A 25,042-nucleotide genomic window follows, 5' to 3' on the forward strand; every position below is an offset into this window, starting at 1 on the left:
GACGGAACCCACCTAGCTCTAGCGAGAGAGAAACTTTTTTTTTCTCTTAGTAAATATTAATTTAATGTATAGAATTGAACTCTACAAGAAAACTGGGTTTAGGCGGCATTTTTGCAAAACGCCTTTATAAATGGTATATTGCGACGTTTCAAATTAGCGCCGCTAAATAGTGACTCTATTCCAATGCTTTGCACAAAGCGTAGCTATGTCACAGATCAATAGTGACGTTTCCTGAAACGTCGCAGAAAATTGAGTTTTTGCGGCATTTATTTTTCTTATAGCGAAGTTTTTAAAAACGTCACTATATGTTTTCCTAGAAATTTAGTTTCCCGCACAAGTTCCCCACTTTTTCTTTTACTTTCTCACTTTTTTAAAGTTTTTTTTTTTCTCCAAAACTCTTTTTTCTCTTCATTCAACACTTCTCTCTTCCTTACCCTCACGCTGCCGCACTCCTTAACGCCGTCGATCTCCCACTCGTCTACACTGCCGGTTGCCCAGCCACCTCCTCAGGCCGCCGATCTGCTAGCCACCACTCTAATCTAGCCTAGCCATCGCTCTAGTCTAGCCTAGCCACCACCCACCACACCGCCCAAGCCACCGCGGCCGTCGTCGACCTCCATACCCATTCCTAGTTGAGACTTTGAGAGATTTTGAGGTATTTTTTTCCAATCTCTTCCATAATATTCAAACTTCTTGTTATTTCTTTTCCATGAGATGAAGTTGTGCTAGAGTTTGAATTAAACATGGATTTTGTTATTCATATCAAATGGGTGTATTCTTGGGACACTTTGGTTTGGCATGGACTGCTAGTTTATCCCTCTTTGATGCTAAGTTTCTGATTTGAAGGAAATAGCTATAAATTTTGACATGGACGCTTGGACCAACAAGAAGTAGGAAATCTTCTTCTTCCTCTCCTCTGACTCTGGGTCTAAGGAGGAACTATTAAATTTTATTTATTTATTTCTATTCTCATTGAAATTATTTCAGAATGGAATATAAACTTAATATATATAAATTGTGTTTGATATAATGATAATAAGAGACAGAGAAAGAGAGTAAGATTTATAGGTTTATAGGGAGAAGATGCTGTGTCTGCTGCTGCGTGTGTTAGAAACAATGGCAAGGATTGTGCCACATAGACGTAGTGTTTGATTTTGTTTGTTGTCGCTGAAGAATTAAGACAATTTTGGATAGAAACAAAAAAAAAAAAAAAAAAAAAGGGCGGGGTTGTCATTGAATAAAATAAAAGGGTTGGGGGAGTGAGTGAGTTAAGGAACAGCTAATTTATAAGTAGAGGTCAAAGGGTAGGGTGAGCCTTAACAATCGTCACTCTATTTAATTTTTTTTTTTTCACTTACTGTTCTTATATTCTTTGTATTTATTTGTTTTTGGGAATAGAATTGCACTTCTTGATGTCACATTTATGGAGCCATTTTTTTTTTTTAATAAATAATTCAATCATTGTATTTAGCCCTTAATTTCTTATCATAGTTGTAATCATTGCCTTTTTGTAGCACATGGAAGTGCCCACCTATAATATTTTGGTACTTAACGCCATTGACTAGCAAATATAAGTACCAACTAGCTAGATAACTTAAAAATAATAAGAATATCTTAGTTGTACTTAATATATGTTAGATGAAAACTACGACAGGAGAAAAGTCAAGTGATTAACAATAAATTATCTTCATTGTATCCTAATATTATTTTATCTCTGGTTGATGATTAATCAAAATGCACTAGAGAGAGAGTGTGTATGGAGAAGTTTCCTTGATTTATTGGCTGCATGATGTTTCTAGCTAGCTAATAGGACTTGATATTTTGGTTAAGGAAGTCACATGAAAGTTGTCATAACTTGCTTAGGTTGTGCATTGTAAAATCATGTAAGTATTGCTTGGATTTAGGTTCCTTCCTAAACAGCCTTCCCCCTAATTTAACTAAATGCTAGAATGGTCAGAGTACTAGGCATATTTTCGCTATGAAAGTGTTAAATTAGAAAACTGTACTTGCACTTTTTTCTTTTTGTGAGGATAGCTTCATAAAGAGAAAAAATATTAAAATAAATTGTAAGATTACTTTTATGTCTTTTTTTTTTTTTTTTGTATGTACTGTGCTTTTTTATAATTTGAATATACATAGATAGATAGCCTCATCATTCTGAAATAATCTCAGTTACATGGCTGACCTCCCCAATGTTAGCTCCAACTTCCAACTTTTTTTGTTTGACTTTTGTTTTGGCTTTACTACGTCTTTTGGTGTTTGGGTTTTCTCTTATTCTTGCTTGCTCCCTTTTCCTTTCCTTGTGTTATTAATTTCACAGGCTGGATATGGATATGATATGATAAATAATTGATACCCAGTTTCTGAATATTGTGTTTTTGGAAGCCAAATAATGAATTGTAAGTTTAGGAATTTGTTTACATGTGCTTTTTTGGTGGGTGTAGGGATATCAGTATTTGTGGGTCTATAGTTTACAATTATTGAACAAAGGGTTATGAGCCTGTGACCTGTGTTAAGAATCAAAGCAAAGGGTGGTTTTATGAGTTATTTAATGCCTTTATTTTTTCTAGAAGAAGTTACGTGAGGTTTTAGGCAAGGACTTGATTTGTGATTGTAAGGAAGAAGAAAAAAGAGAGGATTTTATGGACTTAAGGGTTTTGTGAACAATAAACAATACCATGAGAAAAAGAAGAAGAAAGGAGATATTTAGCTGGCTGCATGTGAGAGGAAGAGTGGAAAAGGGACACGTGTTATGTTAAACAAATCTTCTTCTTCTTTTTTTAGTCAAAATTAATAGCATCTAGCACCTTTGATGGACTGTGTTTTTTTAAAATTTTGATTTTTAAAAATTGCGTTCATAGCATTTAGCATTTGTTTAGATTACTGTGCAATTGTCTTTAACAAACAAAGCCAAGAAATCAAAGTTATTCTAAGCCTGAATCAAAAGCAGTCAAATATTAGAGAGAGCTGAACAATTGACAGAGTAAACCTTCACCCAAAGTTGAGAACAATAAAATTACAAAAATTTTAATTAAAAAAACTAAACCACAATTCAAAGAACACAAAATAAGAGCTCTACAACAGATAAGAAATAGCAAATAGATTAATAGCAAATAAATTTTTGACAAGAACATTTTAGTTGCTCAAAATCTCAGAGGATACACAACTGATGCATTAAAACACACAACTCACATAGATATTTCATTGAACAATTTCTTATCAAAATCTCATATTGTATGAGAAAATTTATACCGACTATATTTTCATACCCATTATCAAAATCTCAACAATACACACTTCACACACTAACTGTTGGCTTCATACTACTTCACCTAACTCTTCACTTCACACATCACAAGTCTCTGACACCTACAGCAAGTGGGAACCAAATAAGGTGCCTTTTATACTTGCTAAAGGTCGGTTACTCAACCAACATTAGAGTTTCTAGGCTATTCTTTCATTAGCAATAAAATATGTATTTCCCTAAAGACTTCTAGGCCATTCTATAAACATGTGGCTGAGATTAACTTATTGAAAATGCTCTAGAGATTGTGTGAGAAGTCAATTTGAAAGTCATTTCAATTTTTTTTCTTTTTTTAAATCCTGAAATATTATTTTCATTTAATAATATCTTACTTTTCACAATTTCTTCTCGTATCTTGCTTTGGCACACATCTATATGAATGAACAAACCAATTTATCTTAGTGTACTATGGTGGTAATTATAGTCGCTACATGCAGGGTACCAGTGCTACCACTCATTTAAAAAAAATTGAAGTACTTATATTATTTAATATAAGAATTGAGGTACCATTTGTTTTAAGTCCATTGGCAGGGTATTGCATAACTGCATATATTAACTAATAGGGGAAGTACTTATATTTTTTTTTTTTTTTTTTTGGTAACAATGGAAAATCAAAGAGAGTATGTAAAAGACTGGGTTGCCATCTTCGCCAATTGCTGAACTTCCTTGAATATGGGTTCAGGAGCAACTTTGATTTGTAGATTTTGAAACATTCTCTTTTGGGTTCGGATATCTTCTAGGAATAATTATATATAATATATTATGCATTACTTTTTTAGGAATAATAAATTGTTATACGTAGGACAAAGTTTCACCGTCACCATCCTCGTTTTTTTTTTTTTTATGGGACCATACTCAGTTGTTAATTGACCATCCGCACACCTTAGATGTATAATAATTTTATATTTTCGAAATACCTTATGTATAATATTCTATTTATTAAATGAAATATTAAAGGGTCTTACTAATATTAGAAAAATAATAACTATTTAATTATTAGCTGTAGTGTATAATTTTCTAAAAGAAAGATAATATTCTCTATAATTTATTGGTTTGCCGCACAAATTTATTATGGTGATGTAATTCTTGAAGATTATGAAGACCTTGTTCAACATTGGAATTTACCAAAAACGAGGGTATTATTCTATATTGATATGCTTTAATTGTTCTACATCATCATCAAAACAAGAACATTCATATGGATATCCTTATTTTACATTGAATATCTACCATGAAAAATATATTCAAATAATATTTTGTTTAAATATGTAATTTTTTTGAACATAGGATCTTGCTTTGGTAAACAAGAACAGTCGTTCCAAGCAAAAAAATGTACATACTGGTGGTTCAAAAAACTTTGCTTCGTATGCAGCAGAAATGATAATGACTCAATAATTATCTTGTAAATAACTTATTAGATTGTTCTTAAGTTTGTATGAAACCATTATTCCTAATTAAATAAATGTAATGACCATAATTTAGGTAACAACGCTTGGCGTCTTGTAGAGCGTGCAGAGAGGTATATGTAAAACTCTATCTTCGTAAAGATGGTACTCCTGTTAACACTGAAGCAGAAAGCAACATTGTAAGTAATATCATGATTTGCTAAGTGTAATATTGAATCTATTAACATTGATAATTTCTAATGTGTTATTGTGTTCAACTTTTGAATATTAGGAAAAAATTAACAAACTGTTGAGTGAGTCTTCAAATCGTGTGCAATCATCCGACCTTACTAGAAGTATTGCATGGGCACCAGATGATATATATGCTCAAGTGTTTGGTAATGAGCGCAATGGTCGTGTTTGAGGTGTGGGATTTGGCCCAACCCCAAGTATGCATCCTATCAAGAGCACTCCTGCAATTGCTCAAGTAAGAAGCCAAGAAAGGGATGCTAAAGTGACTCAATTGGAGAATCAAGTGGCTTCTTTGACGGAGAAAGTGAATCGTTATGAAAACTTGGAGGAGCAAATGACTCAATTGATGCAACTAGTGCAAAATCAGCAAAATCATTCTTCAGAAGCTAATCAGGTATTAAATTTTAATGTTTTAAGAATGTATTTGGTTTTTAAATTTTTTAAGTATAGAAACTATTATTTTGTTACTCGAAATGATTTCTTTATGAACTTATTAGATACTTTAATTTGTATTCAGGGTGGTTTCGGTTTACACCATCAATCTCCAACTCCTTACAGATCACATGCTTCATCCCATCAAGAAACTAGCATATAGCGGTACATGCAGTGTTTTAAGGACTTCATGGGCTATTACATGGTTGTTTTGAACAACCACAATTATTTTGGAACTATTGTACTTTGTTTATAATATTGTCATAGTTTGGGTGGTTATTTTTTTTTTTTTTGGTATAGGTAGACAAGTGTTCTATTACAATCACATATATTTTGGAAGTATTGTACTTTGTTTAATATTGTCATAGTTTAGGTGGTTGTTTTTTTTTGTAGAGAGACAAGTATTTTGTTCAATTTAAGATTATACATGTATTGGTATTAAACATATATATATATATTGAATCTATGGTTAATCTGATAAATGATATATTGTAAAATAATATGCTAAAATGATAAAGTAGATTTTTGGTATGTCAAAATGACATTTTTTATGAGAGAGCCGATGAAAATGCTCTAAGTAGTTGATCCTCATATCTAGGAGGCATACTGAAACCAATGTATCAAGGTTATCCTTCAAAAATTGGGTAATACGTGGAAAGAGTCACGAGTCATGACCTAGATTTAGAATTAGGAGATTTTTTTTTTTTTTAAATGAAAAAAATCCCGAGAATGTTGATTAAACAGGAGGAGACGCATGCATTAAGTGCACGAGTTATAACATGGCAAAAATCGGTTGAAGCACAGTGTGGATACTCTAATGTCTCTCTCATGGTGTTCCATATAAAGTTTCTCTATTTCTTTATTTTAACAAATTAATTATAATTGTATAATGCTTCTTTCAATGTCTGCCGCTAATAGGTACATATATTCATGAAAGAGTCACGATGCTAAGTGGCCCAGGCAAGGTGGTGATTTCTCATTTGGTGACATAGATTGCTCTATCTTGTTTGCTTATAGAAAATATCCCAGACGAGGGAGATCTTAAAACATTACAGCACCCACCTCACGAAACGACCTTAATGGAATGCCCACATTAGATTTTTCTAAGCCTTTCCAAGCACTTTGCCACAATTCTATTTCTCTTCCCACCTTTATAAATAGCTTATGTTCTTCTTTTTCTTTCAGCAATCATAGTGGTTTACAAGCTAGCCTAGAACTCCCAAGGCCAATGAAGATCATGACATTGTCATTGCTTTTACTAATGATGGCAAACTTGGCTTGCGGCATGAACCGGAGGATGTTGATGATCGAAGCTGATTCCGAGAGCATGACAGTGACTGAGCAACCAAGCAAGGTGAAAGAGAACGAGGTAAGGAGCTTGAACAATGAGAAAGACTCGGATCCAAATAATCACCATAGCATTCCAAGACAATCGTTTGGGGGTTGGGACGATCACCCGCCAGGTCCTGATCAAAATCCGTAGGTTCCGCTATATAGACAACTTGTACAATATGTGAAAAATTCGAAGCATAATTGAGCTTACCTGTAGGATATTGCACAGCTACGTGGTGTTTGGGACTTGTGGTGCATGTAGATGGTTCGAGGTATTTCAATTCTCAAGTTTGAAAGCACTATATATATGAACTACGAAGCCACATTATAAGCGTGGTTTGAACTTTTTGCAAAAGAATGTCTTTCGTCTCGGCAATATGTCCCTGTCTATCTCTGTTTTTATTTTTATTTTTATTATTATTATTATTTTCCTTTCTCTCTTCAATAGTTCGATAGGACTAGACTACTAGGCAAAGTTATTGAGGGATTTTCCGATACACCCCTCAACTAGGGAGAGATGTGCTAATCGATGTAAAGACCAACATTTTTAAGTAATATTTGTTAAGAGTAAAGATCAAAATTCATAATTTCCCAACAACATATAATATTAGAAGTTTAGCACCAGTAATAGATTATCAATACTCAAACCTCTTTTTTTCCATTTAAAAAAAAATTTCTCAACCTCATTTTCTTTGGCTCCAAGCTTTTGGCATACCTAAAGTGGCATACTATGGTTAGTTGTCTGTAACTTTTAAATAGACCCATAATTTTTTCTCCACCACTCACAGTTTGTCACGTAAATAGTTGTGACAAAAATTGTGAATTTTTTTATACTACTAGAATTTTTGTTCTTGTTATCTCGTGACTTGTAAGAAACTTCTTAATTTACTATCAATGATAATCATGATGCATAACGGGAACTGATCAAGCGATCATTTATATTGAAGAATTTGAAGTACATATATAGGTTTGTTCGAACTACGAACAGGTCCAGACAACTAAGACCAGCTTGATCCGAATTGGCTTAAATTGGGCTGCGGCGCTGCGCTATTCAACATTATGTCAGTCAATGATCAGAAAATTCAACTAGACATTTTGGTAACCAAAGCTCTGCTCATTTTGGGCCTTAAGAGCCTGAGCCTGTTGCTTTGCATAACGGTCACAAGGCTCGAAGTCTAGGATCCAATCAATTTTTTACTTTCCTTTTCCTGGAAAGCATAAATAGAATAGATTTATTAGATTTACAATGAATCGAGCCATCGAGGGACCGAACCCAAACAATTCTACCATGGGTACTTGAAACTAAATTAATTAACACAATGAAACCCATAACTAAAATATTAAAAAGAAAGAGGAGGGAAATCCAAAGACTCAAAGGCTAAGCTACTAATTAGTAATTAGTACTCACATGCGTGAGGCTCCCCACTCCAACTGACAACAGTCCACGAAACATGAAAAGAGTATTTTTCTCCGAGGCACATCATTTAGCATGCGTTTGGATTGCATTGAGAGTGAAAAAAAATTTGCGTTTTGCTCTAAAATGGTGGGTCCCATGGTACTGTTTATATATTTTTTTGATATTATTTATGGGTCTCACTATACTATTTCAATTATCTTTTATCTTTATCCACAGTACTTTCAGTAATAAGTTTTCAGTTTCAGCAAAATAAGCTGTATTCAAATATTTAATTGTAACTTTAATTATGTGATGCCGTTCAAGGTTGATCTCCCCGAAAAAATATAAGGCCTTCCTCAGTAAAGATGGACTAGTCTTACCCTCTATAGACATAAAGCCAAAAATGTCCTGCTCTTAAGGGTTCCACAGAGTCACAAATTATTTTTAATGTCTCATTGATTAACTTTAACCAAACATGATAACTTGGAAAGGTGAAAAAGAAAGGTAAAAGAAAATTCTGCCCAACATTGGGAAATTTTGCATAATTTTTTGACATTTCGTTGTTGATATTTTCAAAGCAAGCCCCCACCCAGATTGACACAAAGACACTCATCCCAGCGTTTCTCACTCTTTAATTCTGAGTGCTTTGAAAAACCATCTCCATTGCAAAGTTCAAAAAGCTTCTTTTTATTATAGTAGGACTAGGAGTTAGCTGGGACAGCACTAGATGATGCTTTTCTTCGAGCCATCCTTCATCATTCACTGTAAGCTTTTTAACAGAGAAGATTGTAGGTTATCTCTCATGTGTGCTTCTGAGGTTTCTAGATATAAGTTGTTAACTTGTTTCATAAAAATAAAAAATAAAAAATAAAACAAAACAAAACAAAAAAAACAAAATTGACTTTCTAAGTTTCGTTAGATTTCATTTCAATCTTCTAACTTTATTTTTGTTCATTTTAGTCCTCTAACTTTCAAGTTTATTCAATTAAGGCTTTTTCATTAACTTTTGTTATATGTTGTGGTTAATTTTTCAATTTTATAAATTTTTCTTCAAATTTTTTAAATTAAAAAAATTCAATTAATGATTGAAAAATATTTTCTAGATTTTTTTTTTCAAAATTTTTTAACAAAAGTTAACGGAAAGGCCTTAATTGAATAAATCTGAAACTTAGAAAACTAAAATGAACGAAAACAAAGTTAAAGGACTGAAATGAAATCTAAAGAAACTTAAAGGGTTAGTTTTGCATTTTAGCAAAAAAAAAAAGGGTTCTTAGCTTGTTATCATACTTTCTATTTGATTCATCCATCAATAATCTTGAATCCTTAAGCTTTGTGCTTGATTTTGCTGGTTCCATCTTCGGAGATGTTTGAAAGCCAACTAATTAAGATGGCCCAAAAATTTTAATGATTCAAGCAAAGCCCTACTGGATGAGCTTACATGTCTCTAGGGTTTATTCGTGGTCAATTGGGAAGGCATTATTTTTTAAGGTCTTATTAAAGAGTACAGAAACACAAATTAAGGACTAATAAATATACTGGTGATAAAAGGAAATTGATACTCAAATATATTTAATCTATTTGAAAGAAAAACTACACACCTAAGAGGAAGCTGCCTCATTATAGTGGGAGAGAAGAGAAAGACGACAAAATAAAGTAGGGAAGAAAGATCAAAGACTAAGGAACCATTTTCTTTTCTTTTTTTAACGAAAGAGCATAACTTTTATATAATATTATGGAAAAAGTTTAGTTATAAAATTAGTTGTAACCTAGGGTCACAAACTTATCAAATATCTTTTTATATGAAGTGAATTTTGAAAAATCCACCATTGAATTACATTTTCTTCTTATATCCTCTATACTTACCAAATTAATAGAAAATTAAAAATTAATAGTTATGTCATCAATAAATTGTTTAAATTGAAAATTTTTATAGTTTAAAATTTTGCATAAAATATAAATTTGTAGATCATATAGTAAATAATATCTAATTGACACAAAATTTTACTATCCAATTGACACAAAATTTGACATGTATATTAAAAGTGTAAAGAACATGCAATTTAATTGTTAAATTTTCAAAATATGTAATAATATTTATTTTATTAAGTAAGTTTGTAGGCTTGGGCTATAACCAATTTTTTTACTAAATTTTGTCCTAATTTTAATAAACTGGATTTATCTTTCATCAAGAGTTGACACTATGCTTTTTGCAACCCCAAAAAAAAAAAAAAAAAAGCACCAAATTTGTCACAGTCTTATCAAATTCTTCCATCTAGTTTGAGGTTGAAATATTTTTCATTGTCTAGTTCAGGTGCCTATCCAAGACCGACCAAACCCGAAGAGATTGAGCAACCCACCGTTGTCTAACTAGAAATTTGATCGATCCAAAGAGCTTGTTGGTCGACAATGGTTCTCCAAGATGTAGACGCAACAAAGTAGGTTTATGTGACGAGTGAGAGAAATTGAAATGCGACAAACCCGACTTGTCCGAAAACCTTCTCTTTTACCCTTTTTTCGATGAATTTTCCACCCATTTGAAGGTTCCTTTGCAACCACATCAATATTTAGGTCAAATTTTGATGTCTTTGCCTTATTCCAATAAAATATTTCTTTCTCTCCACCAATATAAGGATATCTTAGCTAGATCTGACAAGATCTCGACAGATCTAGCAAAGTCCTCCTCCTTTATCACAAATCTGACCACCACTCAATGAGGCCCGATCTAACGTGCCTAACAAATTAGTAGCGGGTTTTGTTCTTCCCCACCCAAAGTTAGTTGGGTTAAGTCCGAGTTGTTCACAAACTTGACATAGACCAACTCATGGATATCCCTAATCTAGTTGATACTAAGAAATATGGATTTAGTTCTCTTCACTGTGACATGTAGATTCTATGTAATTTTTAGGGGTGGCAAAGTAAACCCAAACTCATTTGCCCACCCAAACCCACCAACTCTAATTGAACCCAAACCCACCCAATTATTAGTTGGGTTAAATGGGCATCAACCCAATTAGACCCAATGATTATTGGGTTTTAACTAAAAACCCATTGAGCCCCATTTAACCCAAAGATAATATATCCAAATTTAACCCAACCCTTCCCAATTAAAAAAAAAAAAAAAAAAACCTCAGACTTTTCAGTGTTTTAGGTTTTCGTTTTCCCTCACTCTTCTTTGTCAAATTCTCTTCGGCGGCGATCTCCGGTGTTTCTTCGGCGGAGTCGAAGCCATCGGTTTTAGTTTCAGCAACTGTCGTCGTCCCTGTTCACTGCTCGATTCTCGTCGGCTCAGGGAACTGCAGCTGCGGAGACGGCGAGTGAGGAACAACGAGTCGATAGCAACACAAAGAGCCGAGTTAGCCCAGACAGAGATCGAGTCATCTCGCCTTGGTCACAGGACTTCAACGCTTGGTACCTGGATGTCATTGCCAACGCTGAGCTCACTGACTATGGTCCTGTGCGTGGCACCATGGTTATTCGCCCCTACGGTTATGCCATTTGGGAAGCGATTCAGGTTAATTCTATTTTCCAATGTAATTTCATTTCTCGATAAAAAGCAAGGAAATTTTGGGATTCATAGTGAAATTTTTTTTTGGGGTTTTGTTATTATTTTACCAAATAGCTAGTTTGACTACACCAGAGAGATAGCTCTCTCTCTCTCTTTTCATTTTCCTTCATCGTCCTTGAAGAATTTCTATTTGTTTCAAGGGCAGTTGCTTTTGAAATTTCAGGAAACTTTTAAGCTTGAAATGACATTTCTTCGTATTTGTTGCACTGTTTGGTTGCCAAGAAAATGAGAGAAAATAGAAAAGAAAAGAAAATATTTTTTTATTTATATTTTTAATATAATTGCTGATGTGGAATTTTTTAATCCCAAGAATGGAGACTAGAGAGAGTGGAAAAGAAAATCCAAGAAAGTGTTGGAGTTTTTCACTTTAGGAGCATTTTGGTAATTTTGATAATTAGGTGGGTTGGGGTTTACCCATAATAATTGGGTTGGGTTGTGTTTGGGTTAGAAGCAATTAGTTAAATGGATTTTAATTGGGTAAATGAGTTTTAAATACCCAACCCAATTATGTCCACCCCAAACCTGCCCATTTGACACTCCTAGTTAATTTCATACACTTTTTGAAAAGAAAATAGTAATTTATTGGTTTGTAAGAATAAATTAATTGTAATTGTGTGTGATTTTCTTGAAATTTGTATATAATTTGACCTTAACTTGTGCTCTTGGACAAATTTTTGCAAGATTTAATTATATCATGCTTACTTTATGAGATCAAAAAACTATACTACCAATTAAACTTGTTTTATGTGTGTAATAGTTTAGGAAATAAATGTAAAATGGGTATAATTTATGAGGAAAAGTGTAAAAGTGTATATAATTTAAGGGTGCAAAATTTAATTTTTCCCAAAGTTATTTTATTTTATTTCATATGTTAAAGATAAAAATTCTACTTTAACCTAATCTAAGTGTATATGTGTGTGAAACTCCCTCCTGGAGACTTAAACCTCAGCCTTTACCCCCTACACTTCACAAACATTTATACTTGTGGAGAGACCATTGCACTAAGGGTGTGTAGTGATATTTTTCCCAAAGTTTAATAATGTAATGAATGAGTTTATTGTAAATGGGCTAATCTTAAACTGCCACTCACTTTACAACATTGGGTTTGGGCCAATGTCAGGATCGGGGTGAAATGTTTGAATCCACATAGCCATTAAGCGGCTTTTCTATGGAGTATGGACACACACTTACTCACATACTTTAATATAACTTGCATATTTATCAATATATAATTGAATTATATTACTTATACATAGATCCACAATTTTAGTAAAAAGTAATATGATCAACACTTGTTACATGTCTTAATTATATCAAAATGTGTGACCAAGTGTATGGTAAGACATTATTATAATAGTCTTTTAGCCTCCATTTGGATACTAATGAAAAATGAAATTTATTTCATTATTCAGCTTATTTTTGGTACTATTTATGGGCCTCACTGCACTTTTTGGTACTATTCATGAGCCCCACTGTACTATTTCAATTAACTTTTACCTTTATTTATAGTACTTTTAGCAATAAGTTTTTAGTTTAAGCAAAATAAGTGGTATCCAAACAGACCCTTAATCTTTCACTTTTTTGAATAAGAAAAATTATGGCAGGTCTGTGGGAAATGGACCAACCCCACTTCCCTCCCACCTCCCCTAGTCCTAACTCCCAACTCGCTATCATTAAACCTTTTTTTTTTTTTGAATAATTCATTAGTTCGAAAATGAGAATTTAAGTAATGAAAGTTTTTTAAGATTCCAGTTAGCTTAATTGATAAAATCTTTTATGGTTAAATAATAGATTTGAGGTTTAATCTCCGCTTACACTAAAAATTAATTAGTGTTTTAATATAATAATAAAGAATTATCATTAGGAGTGGACATCATAAATTCATAACTTGAAAATATCTCCCAAAAAAATTAATTTTTTTATTGTAAATATTATAAGATTGATAAATAAATAAAGAGAATAAATTCAATAAGGATGACATGTAAACCCCTTGGTTTATATCAGCTAATAAGAATATGCTACATTATCTTTTTACTTAAGACTCATCGTAAAATTAATACATCCTAATACACTTAATAACATTTGATAAAAAAAAAAAAAAAAAAAAAAAAAAAAAAAACCTATTTCACATTTTCAAACCAATGTAAAAAAGAGTCCCTAAAATCTCAACTCCTCCGTCTCCCACCACAAACCTCATCGGACTGAGAGACACCATCGAAAAGGCTGATATCATTGAGAGCTTGTATAGTGGAAGATTGAAGAGGACCCAGCACACACACACATAAAGAAAACAAAACAAAACAAACAAGAGCTTGGGCACCGTCAAACACAAACTTAAGTGTTGGTAACCCAAAAAGAGGAAATTCTTTACCAAAATTCAAAAACGTATCTGGTGAATTTTTGCTTGAGAGCTCACACAGTAAGAATGAACAGATGCCAACAAACAAATGGTCAAAAGCAAGTGCTTGAGCACCGCCACACACAAAGCCAAGTGTAGGGGATCCAAAACAATGTTTCATTTTCAAACTCTGGCAGCGTCTCCGGTGGTCGTCAAATTGGCAGGTGGAGGTTTGGTCATCGGTTATTCTTCAATTCCGAGTGAAGGAGGATGGGATTTTTTTATTTTATTTTTTTTTATTAGAGGGTTCTTAATAGTTAATAAGATGAATGTTTGTGTGTAATCAGTCCTATTCTTCAAATTGTGAAAAGTTGTAAAAAGATAACGCGACATGTCATGATTGAAGGGTGTAAATAGACTCATAAATAAATGGCATTCTTCTTATAATATATCAAGAGGCGTATATTGCGGCATAGGATACATAGGATGTGATCATTGAGTCCAAACGTGATTGTATAATTGCACCATAATGTCAAACATATTGGGTCCGTTTGGATTGAGCTTATTGTTACTGAAACTGAAAACTGAAAATACTGTAGCAAAATAATTTTTAAATGTGTGAAAAGTACCGTGGGATCCATTTTTAATATTTTTTAATGCGTAAACAGTATTACTACAGTACATGAACAGTACTGCTACAGTGCAAAACAGTAATTTTTGTGCACCAAAGTCAACATATGCGGGCAAAAGAAAAAAAAAAAAAAAAAAAAAAACAAAGAAAACGTAGAACGGAAACGTAGACGCAGGAAAACACAGTAGCCAAACGCCCTCATTATGGATAGGTCTCAAAAAATGCTGAACCATGTCCAGTAATGCCTATGACTTGGCAAGCACACCATCTGAGAAATTATACCATCTTTATGGTGTATTATATTATTTATCTATCATTTCAATAAAAGACTCTTATCTATTTAAAATTATTAAGTTAATATTTAGTTTTTATTTAAAATTTCATAATTTTAAATAAATAAATTTTTTTTACTGAAATAATAAATCATGTGATTTGCCTACCATAAATTTCTTATAATTTAATCAGGGAGAAAATGGGGCACCCACTTTATTCCGTGCATGTATTAATTTCTTGGAGAATTGCAAATGAAAGAAACGGCCGAAGAAACTGTGACCCACCACCTGAGGCCTATTTATGTTTTAGTCAAAAATTGGACCCACAGCTGTATAAGGAGTCAAAAGTTACCCTTAATGTGGGCCTCGATCCCTGAATCACTATACGGCTTACTATTAATTCATGCTACTGCTAGTGTCAGACACAAATAAAGCCAGATCTTGTTAGATTCTTTTTATTTTTTATTTTTAGATTCAACAGAAAAGGAACTGGTTGGACTTGTTTTCAAAGATTCCACATGAAATAATTGGTCGGAGTTATTATTTTGGAATTGGATTATGTTCCCTAAAACTCTATTATGTTTGTATTTTTTTTTTTTTTTTGAAAGCATGTTTGTATTAAGTATTAACAACTCATTCGTTTGTATTTTCAATTAAATATCACGTAGGCTTATTATACATGTTTAATTTATCTAATAAAATTATGTCACGTTACTTTTAGTATTTTATGTCATTTTTACTTATTTAAATTTTTTAGATTACAAAAATGATATGATGTTTAATGGCAAATATAGATGGAGGGACTATTAATACAAATGAAATAGAATTTTGTGAGGTAAAATTAAACACTTTTAAACTTTTGAAGTGTAGTTTGCAATTTTGTTTCTCTTTTATAATTTACTATTTGTTCTTAATCAAGTTAAGATACTAATTGATTTGTGGTGAAAGCCACATGAACTTAGGTCCCTTATTCATCAACTAAAAACTTTATCAATTAAGTTAATTGAAACTCATCCATTTTGATGCCTTATACCGCTGGGCGTTGGCTGTTATGGACAAATGCCATATTGGCAGAAGCTTGATGTACAATAATTTAGAGCCTAAGTACTGGATATGTAACTCTTGTGTTACACACTGATTGCAACAGTGGGAAAAAATGTCTTTCTCTTACTTTTTCTTTTTTCTAAAACGAAAACAAACACAAGACAAATAAAAAGGAAATATGAAAACTTTTTTGTGGATAATTCATAAAGATTGTGACATCAATTTCTTTTCAGGAGTTAGGTGTTTAACAGGAGAAGATTATATTCGTTTCAATTTTCTATGGTATATTCTCAATGAACATTAATTCCAAAAGAAGTTATCCCCGTGTCTAATATAAAATCTTAAAAAATGCTTGGGATGGGTGCATTTTGAATTTCCTTTAAGAAAATGGGCCCAGATGTAGCAGTGGTAGAGACTAGAGAGTAGAGACTCTCCTTTACCTGTAGATGAGGAAAGGAATATGAATGCATCTCACTTCCGAAGGCATTTAAACTGACTTAAACATTAGACAATCTTGATTCTCGTGAGTGATTTTAAAGCATTTTTCGCTGAAGAGTGATTTTAAAGCATTGGTACTTTATTTTCCTAGCATACAACATTGGATAATTCACACAACAAACAAAAGATAGTTGAAGAAATCCAGGCAAAAAATTCCAAATATGGAAATACTCATCCAACCAAATCTGGTAACTCCATAAGCCATTTCCTTATTTTAGTTGGCCTTTCAGTTGAATTAAGAAATGTTTGGCCAACATATGAATTCACTGTATGGAAGTTTGGAGGGGGAGAATACATAATTACTTATCATTTCGAGGAATGATATGTCTACAACATTTTTACAGTATTTTTATAACAAATCTTAAGTGGCAGGTTGTTACTGGTTGTTATTGTTGGGGCAAAAAAATAATTTTGGTGTCAATTTCAAATTTGAACCAATAACTAACCACTTGTGATTTATTGTAAAAATGTTGTAGACGTAGCATCTCTCTATCATTTCCTCTTTTTTTAATGTCTTAAAAATTAAGTAGCTGGAGATTGGGGGAGAATTGAATCTCATCAGTTTGTTTGGATGTTTAAAAAACTAAAATGAAAATGAGATAAAATTAGATGATATTATATAAATTGACAACTATGCCAATATTTTATTCAATTTAAAAAAAAAACATATATAAATTGACATCATAAAGAACAAAATTAACAAAATCCCTTAGTCATGTGGATCTAAAAATGAGATCTTTAGATGTATATCTTACCCCCTCCAAATCCCTTAAACAGTTAAACCCTTTCTTGCTCTTTTTTAAAAAATCCAAACATGGTGCATTCAACTTCATCCCCATCCAATCTAGGAGGTCTTGGCAAATGAAAGCTAGGAATTCTGCCATCCTTACTAAGTTATGTTGGAGGATTGCTTTGAACCCAGAGGCAAATTGGGAAAAAATGCTCACTACAAAATATCTTACACCTGTCACATTAAGTGAAAGGGGAAGAAGATTACTTGTTTCCCGTACCTGGGCAGCTATCTTTAATAAAGGCTTAAAGTGGTCTCTCCAATGGGGAGGCGATGAGCGCTTGGGATGATTTTTGGCTAGCCTCAGGCCCTCTTAGGAAGCAAATTCAAGGATCTCTCTTAGAAGAGGGAGGGAAGAAATCAGTTAAAGATTTCCTTGCTAATGTTCTAGACTCATCCTTTGTCTTCCCATAAACAATCCTAAAGGAAATTAAAGGGGTGCCACTTGCTGCCAATCCTATCCAAGAAGATATTCTTATTTAGGCTTTCTCTAAGGATGGAAGTTTCAATCTTCATTCGGCTTATCTTCTTACTAAGGGTTTAAACCCTTTGAACCTAACCACTCACAAACCTTGGGTTTGGAAGGCAAAAACCTCACCTAGAATCAAATTCTTTCCCTGGCTATGCTTTCACTCCAGTATCCCAACAAAGGAAGTGCTAGATTCAAGGGGTTTTAATCTTGACAATACTTGTGATCTTTGTGGAGTTGGTGTGGAGTCTATTATCCATGTATTGCGTGATTACAGTATGGCTAGGGAAGTTTGGAGAAATTTAGGAATTGATGATGCTAGATAGGACTTCTTCAGCACCCCTTGTGTTTCCCCAAGCTGTTTGGTTGATTTGACTCCATAGGAACAGGTTCATCTTTCAGACAGGGAGAAAGGAGCCCAACATACACGCTCAAAGTATTAAGAAAGGAGCTGAATTTTTTGCTCTTGTCCTAGATTGTTCAAATAAACCGCCTAGAGTTCAAATTCAAATTAGTTGGAAGAAACCCAGGATCGGTTGGGTGAAGCTCAACACTAATGGTGTTGTGTTTGGAAATTCGAAAAAGGCTAAGGGAGGCAGTATGTTGCGTGATAGCAATGGAGACTGAGTGGCTGGTTTCATGAGAAAACTTGGGAGTATATCTAGCACTATGGTAGAACTTTGGGCCCTCAAAGATGGCCTCTCAGCAACTCGACAATTAGACATTCTCAATATTAATATAGAACTCTGTTAATCTCATGTTAGAACCTCTTTTGAATGATTTTAGGAACCTGATCAAAGCCTTCCCTAACTACACAGTGACCCACATCTTTAGGGAAGCTAATAGATGTGCTGATAAGCTTGCTAACATGGGAGCAACCCAACCTACTGATTTCCTTTGTTGTATGAACCACCACCTGTGGTGGATAATATGCTAGCTTTTGATAAAGCTAAACTTTTTTGTAACAGACTGATTGTTGCTTAGTTTATGCTATCAGTTTGGTTAACCAAAAAATAAATAAAATTCATCCCCATCCCATTTCCCTCTTCTAACCTTCCACACACAGTAACACACTATTGGAGGCTAGTGGCCACTCTTAGGAGTTTTATCTATCTAAATTATCTAACATGTGTGTCATAAGTGGATAACTTGTACCATGAGAACTAGTAGTGATGGAGAGTCTAATCACCTACAATTCAGTTAAAGCTGGCCTCCACCGTTCCAACTTCACGTGCATCGCCAACTTTTTTTCTTTTTCCTTTTTGGTTGAAAGAAATTGATAGAGGGGGGCGACCAGTGTAGCTTTCGGGTAAAACCTCATACTCCCGGTCTGTGAGAAACTCACTTATTATTATTTAAACCGTTTGGGATGGAGATGAGATATAAGAGCACCAACATCCCCAAATTCGATGTCACCACCATTATTACCTCATGTCTATAGATTTAAAAACCAATTTAGTCTTATAAAAACACTAAAACCAACCAAAACCAGTCAAAAACCAATAAAAACTGAAAACTAGGAGCAAAAATGGTTTATTAACTATACCGATTTTTAAAACCATGCTCACATCCTTAACTCCTTTGCTCTACATCTTCGACTTTGACCACAATCTACAATTTATATTAAAGCCTAACTTCTCCCCTTCTAGTCCCCCTTGTGATCACATCCTGGCTAGAAGGGATGGAATTAAGATTTCAACTAAAGGGCCGCAACATAAACCAAAAATATTTCATAAAAATTATTCAAACAAGCATCTAATTTGTATTGGCCAAATATCAACAACAAAAAAGCGAAAAGTAATTGTTTTTGAATTATTTACATTTTTTTAAAATTAAATATTATACTTGATTTTCTCATAATCCACAAATAAAATAAAATTCATATTTGTTATTTAATGAACAAAGTTTAGCTACAAAATGGGTTGTAACCTACATTCTTACTCAATATTTTTTGCAATTTTGATAAATCCATAATTGGATTACATCTTCTTCTTATATCCTTATTACTTGCAAAGTTTTTAGAAAATTAAAAATTAAAAATTATGTCATCAAAAAATTGTTTAAAATGCAAGTTTTTGTAGTTTAAAATTATGCATAATATATAAACTTATAGATCATATACTATATAATATTCAATTAACACAAAATTTGACTTGTGTATTAAGAGCTTAAAGAATGTGTAATTTAACAGTTGGATTTTGAAAACATGTAGTAATATTTATTTTATTGAGTAATGTTTATATTGTAATTAAACTTTGTCTTTATTTAAATCTATTACCAAGATTTTTTAAACTAAAAAGCAAATGGACAAAATTTAAATATAATACTTAAATGTTTTTTCTTAGATTATCCTCTTAAAATTTGGTTATGTGACTTTTTTCTTATAAATAGAAATATATTTTTAGTTTAACACAGTTATATAATTGAATTTTAAGAAAAAACTGTTGTTTAAACAACAAAAAGTACTGTTTAAACACTACAACACATTTTTTTACACATTTTTCCACTCATATATATTTTTACAAAATTTAAACAACATTATTAAAAAAAATTTATAATGCTGTCACTAAATTTCTTCCAAAGCAAATTACTATTCATAAAAAAAGTCTAACTATTCAAGCGAAAAAGAAAAAAAAGAAAAAAAAAGAAGGAGTAATAATGATTCACAGAAGAAGTCTTCCTATCTGGACCCACTGTCCATGAAAAGAAGAGGAAGACTACATGCTGTCCGCGCCTAGAGGGTCATGCGGTGCCAAAGTCTTTTAGTTGCTGGGCCATACCTATCATACACTTTGTATTGTAGTTAGGCCTTTTCGCCTCGAGCTGAAAATGTTGGGTTACTCATTGACCACCATGGTTAGTTAGAAGCGACTGGCGACCAACCAGATTGGTGCGTAGGTTCGAAAGCTTGAGAAAAGGATTCAAATCACGTCCGGTCCCGGCGTATACGGCTTGTTAAATTCCCTGAATTTACGTCGATTCAAACATAGTGAAAAAAGAAATGCCAAAGTATTGTGAATATGTTCTTTTAAGGTAAAAAATATTCAGAATCAGGTCAATAATGTGCTTTATAGATTTGGTTGAAACAAGGAATAAGTTTAGAGATTTTTATTTTAGTTTTATTTTTAGATATGATAAAATTTATCATATGACATTCTATATGATAATGGCTTGTTATTATTAAGTCAAGATAATAATTGATTTTTGATGTAGACAATGTATGATCATCATTTCTCAAATCTTTTATTAAATATATTTTACTAGTTGAGTTAACTGAACTCGTGATGACTTTTTTTTTTATTTGTTCAAGTAGTGGGTTATGAATAATGGAAAATAAAAATATCAATAATAGATCCATTTGAAATTAACTGTATAGTACTCACAACTTTTTATCTCAACAAGTTGGCATATTCAACCTAAAAGCTTACTAATAGAAATTTAAGATTAAAAAGCTCTTGTAACTCGTCATACTTGCGGATTGAAGAGTTGTGCATTTGAGTAGTAGCAAGCTCCATTATTACTCGGGCGGTCTCATGCTACAAGAGTAGAGTTTAAGTGGACGGGAAACAATGACCACAAGTGGAAGCCCCCGCGGCACTCTCTCCCTTTTTTTTTTCTTAGCCAAAAGAAAAATGATTAGGATCCTTGAGAGTTTTCATGTAACTCCATAGTGGAGTTTTTTAAATTATATTCATCTATGTTTTAAATAAGTGGATTGAATTTTGTCAAATGGATATAAAAATAGTTATAGTCAACATATGTTTAAATATTAATAATTGGATAAATCCACCCATTTCTTCTTCTTTTCTTTTTTTTTTCTTTTTTTTTGATAGAAAATCCACTCATTTTTAAATCAATGAATAAGATTTTGAGAATTTTATGGTGACATTTTCATAACACACTTGTTTTAGAGGGTTTGGGTATAATTTTATTTTAATTTTAATTTTTAAAATTTGACCTATGGTGGATTGACAATTTGACACTTGACATCTATGCTTCTTGTGAAAATATAGTGAGATTATGTTGTGTATTAGAAGAGCTCTATCAAAAAAAAAAAAAAAAAAAAAAATTGCAGCCCCTATTGATGTCATGGACTTTGAAACATCATCTCACATTTAGGGTCCGTTTGGATACCGTTTATTTTGCTGAAAACTGAAAACACTGTTGTAAAATAATTTTTAAATGTGTGAATAGTGTCGTAAGACCCATTTTAATGAAAGTTTTGTTGAAAAAAGAGGTTTGTGGGTCCCGTGAACGATGCATGAGACCCATAGAATAGTGTATAATCACGTGAAAATTGACTTAAAAAAAAAAGGCCAAAACGCCAAACGCTAGGACGTGGACGTGTATCCAAACGAATAGTTAGGTTAATTGGGTTATATTTTTTTAAATATGTATGATAGAATTATTGCTCCAAAACACTATTAAATTTATTTTTGGTGCAGACTTTGGTGTAATCTAATTAAACTTTTAATAGTTTTAAAGAGGCATAGAGGACCTATCAAAAAAAGAAAGAAAAAGAGGCATAGAGGAGTATTTTGAATTTTGACCTTAGTTTTGACCCACCGAATTTTGTTAGAATTATTTTGGAGGAATCTGGCCGGCCCTAGTTGCATTAATAAAAACCAACAGAGTTATGGCTTAAGATACTCAGGGGCGGCTCCAGTTGGAGCCTAGGGGGTTCATGACCCCTAGAATAAAATTTTGAACACCTTGGTTCTATATTTTTTTTAAGCCCAGTTGAAAATAAGTTTGAATATAATTTTTTTAACAATATCTTGGTCTTTTAAAACACACACATATAAAAAAAAAAAAAAAAAAAAAAAAAAAAAAAAAAAAAAACCCAATCACAAACCAATTTGATATGAAATTTGGAAAAAAAATTAATAAGCCTAACAACAAAAGTAGAAATTTGTTAATCTTAAACCTTAGAAAAAAATTCACTTAGATCTTAAAAAATTTGAAATAAATCAATAAAATGGGAGATCAATTGATGAATGATTACTTGACTGTGTACAGTGAAAGAGATATAGTTTGTAGGATTAATAATGAAGATATCATACAACAAATTCAAAATATGAAACATCGTAAAAAGCAGTTGTAAAACTTTATATATATATATATATATTTTTTTTTTGGTGATGTTGATATATTCAAGTTCTCTTTTATTTAAAATTTTGTATAATTTATGTTTCTTATTGACCCCCTTAAAAATAATCCTAGAGTCGTCACTGATGATATTCTGAGTTCGTGTTTGGCTCAAAATTAAAAAGTCTTAACTTATTTTACTATTTAGTTTATTTTTGTTATTATTTATGAGTCTTATTATATTTTTTAATATTATTTATAAGTCATACTATACTATTGTAACTAATTTTTACTTATATATATATATATATAGTATTTTTAGTAAAAAAATTTCAATTTCAATAAAATAAACAAATGTCAATCAATTAAGGGAGAACCAAGTTACCAAAGTGCTGTGCTCATCAACTTCAAGGATACAGTAGGCTTTTCCAGTTTACCGACCTTTCCACGTTGCGACTTGCAGTTTGGTCTAAAACGGTCCAATCAACTTGCTAGCAGTCAACTTCGTCTGCAGAAATGTTATTACTATTTTTCTAATAAATTTTTAGTGCTGACGGCACCTGAAAATTTCATTAGATCAATCTCATCTGAGATGTAAAATTTTTAACACTTAACCTCTAAAATATTAATTTTATAACATTTAACACGCCACTTTACCATTTAACTTACCTCAAAACTTCTATTTGTTTAGTATTTATTGTGTATTTGGATTCACATTTATTGGCATTTGCGTTTAGTTACGGCTCGTTTTCTCTTTTTTTTTTTTTTTTTTTTAAGCCGCAACTTTGGACTATTCTCCCTTGAACAGTATATCCATATACTGTTTATGGGTCCCACAAATTTTACTTTTGAGTTACTTTTTCATTAAAAATGGATCTCACGATACTATTCACATATTTAAAAATTATTTTACTACAGTATTTTCAGTTTTCAATTTTAGCAAAATAAGTTATATTCAAATGGACCCTTAATTTAAATATTCTTTTTTATCATTTTTTATTCTTACTCTCTCTCCCTTTGTTTCTCACTAAACCTCCATGGCCGGAGCTTTTCAAGCTCATCACCTCCAACCACGCACCATTACCGAAACTCAGCCAAAATCAAATCTAAACAACCACCACGACGGCCGAAAGGCCCGAAATCCATCCAAAATCAAATCACAACAAAGACCCACGAGAATTGAACCACAAATCACGACCCATATAACAGAGACCCACCAAACCCACGGTGAGAGAAAGGAGACCCATTAGCCACCATGGTGGGAGACGTGACGTTGGGGAAGAGAGACAAAGACCACCCATGGCCATAGCAAAATCGAGAGAGTCAGAGGAAGAGAGAAGAAAAGAGAGGGGGTGAAGTTCAGTTGGGCAAGAGAGAAAGAGCTTGGGATGAGAGACGTTGGCCAGTTGGGAAAAGAAAACAATTTTTTAATTAATGATCCGAATAAACAAATGATTTTTTTTTTTTTTTTTTTACAGCATGCTACAGTGAGCTGCTATAATTAGCAGATCACTGTAGTATGCTGTCAAAATTTATAAGATATAATGTTTAATGTAGAGTGTTTTTTTTTTTAAAATGAAATGTTAAGAAAGTAGCATTTATAACATATAGCATGTTTGACAAGAATGCTTTTAAATAATATGAAAATGACATTTTCATTTTAAAAATAGGATAAAAATTATAAAATACTATTTGAATCTCTAAATTTTACTTATATTTTTTTTTCTTTTTCCGAATCTTTAATTTTTAAAGGAAAACTTTAAAAAGATTTTTTTTTAATAATTTAGAGGCTAAAATATAAATGAAAAAAAAAAATCAATAATTTAGAGACGATTCTTTTTCTTTTGGGTAAAGTTTAAAGAATGAAAGTAAAATTTTTTAAGCAAAACTACAAAATTGATCCTCTAAATTACATTCTTTTTCATTTCAATTCTTTAACTTTCAGTTTTGTCAATTCAAACTTTAAACTTTCAATTTTTATAAAAACAGGATTTCGTTAAACCCCAGTTATGGGCGGCGGTTAACTTTCAGTTTTTTTTTTTTTTTTTTTTTTTTTTTTTTTTTTTTTAATTTCGGAATTAAAAAAAAGAAGTCTGTAAAAATGAAAAAAATAAGAAAGAAAGAACATTTAAGGCCCTTACCTGAAACCAAAACCGAGGAATCACAACATATTGCAAGTGAATGGCACCACCATATGATCCTAAAAGCCTGTTGCTACTACAATCTGATGAACCCACCTCTCCAAC

General features: G+C 32.3%; 1 long non-coding RNA gene across 1 annotated transcript; it reads left to right on the top strand.

Annotated features, from left to right (window-relative positions):
• Positions 1-371: 371 nt before the first annotated feature.
• Positions 372-5,769, top strand: LOC115952592. Its single transcript, XR_004083472.1, has 4 exons — positions 372-655; positions 4,787-4,889; positions 4,982-5,335; positions 5,459-5,769. It is a non-coding gene; the product is annotated as an uncharacterized LOC115952592 (long non-coding RNA).
• Positions 5,770-25,042: the final 19,273 nt, after the last annotated feature.

This window comes from Quercus lobata, chromosome 7, assembly GCF_001633185.2.
Source record: "Quercus lobata isolate SW786 chromosome 7, ValleyOak3.0 Primary Assembly, whole genome shotgun sequence".
NCBI lineage: Eukaryota > Viridiplantae > Streptophyta > Magnoliopsida > Fagales > Fagaceae > Quercus > Quercus lobata.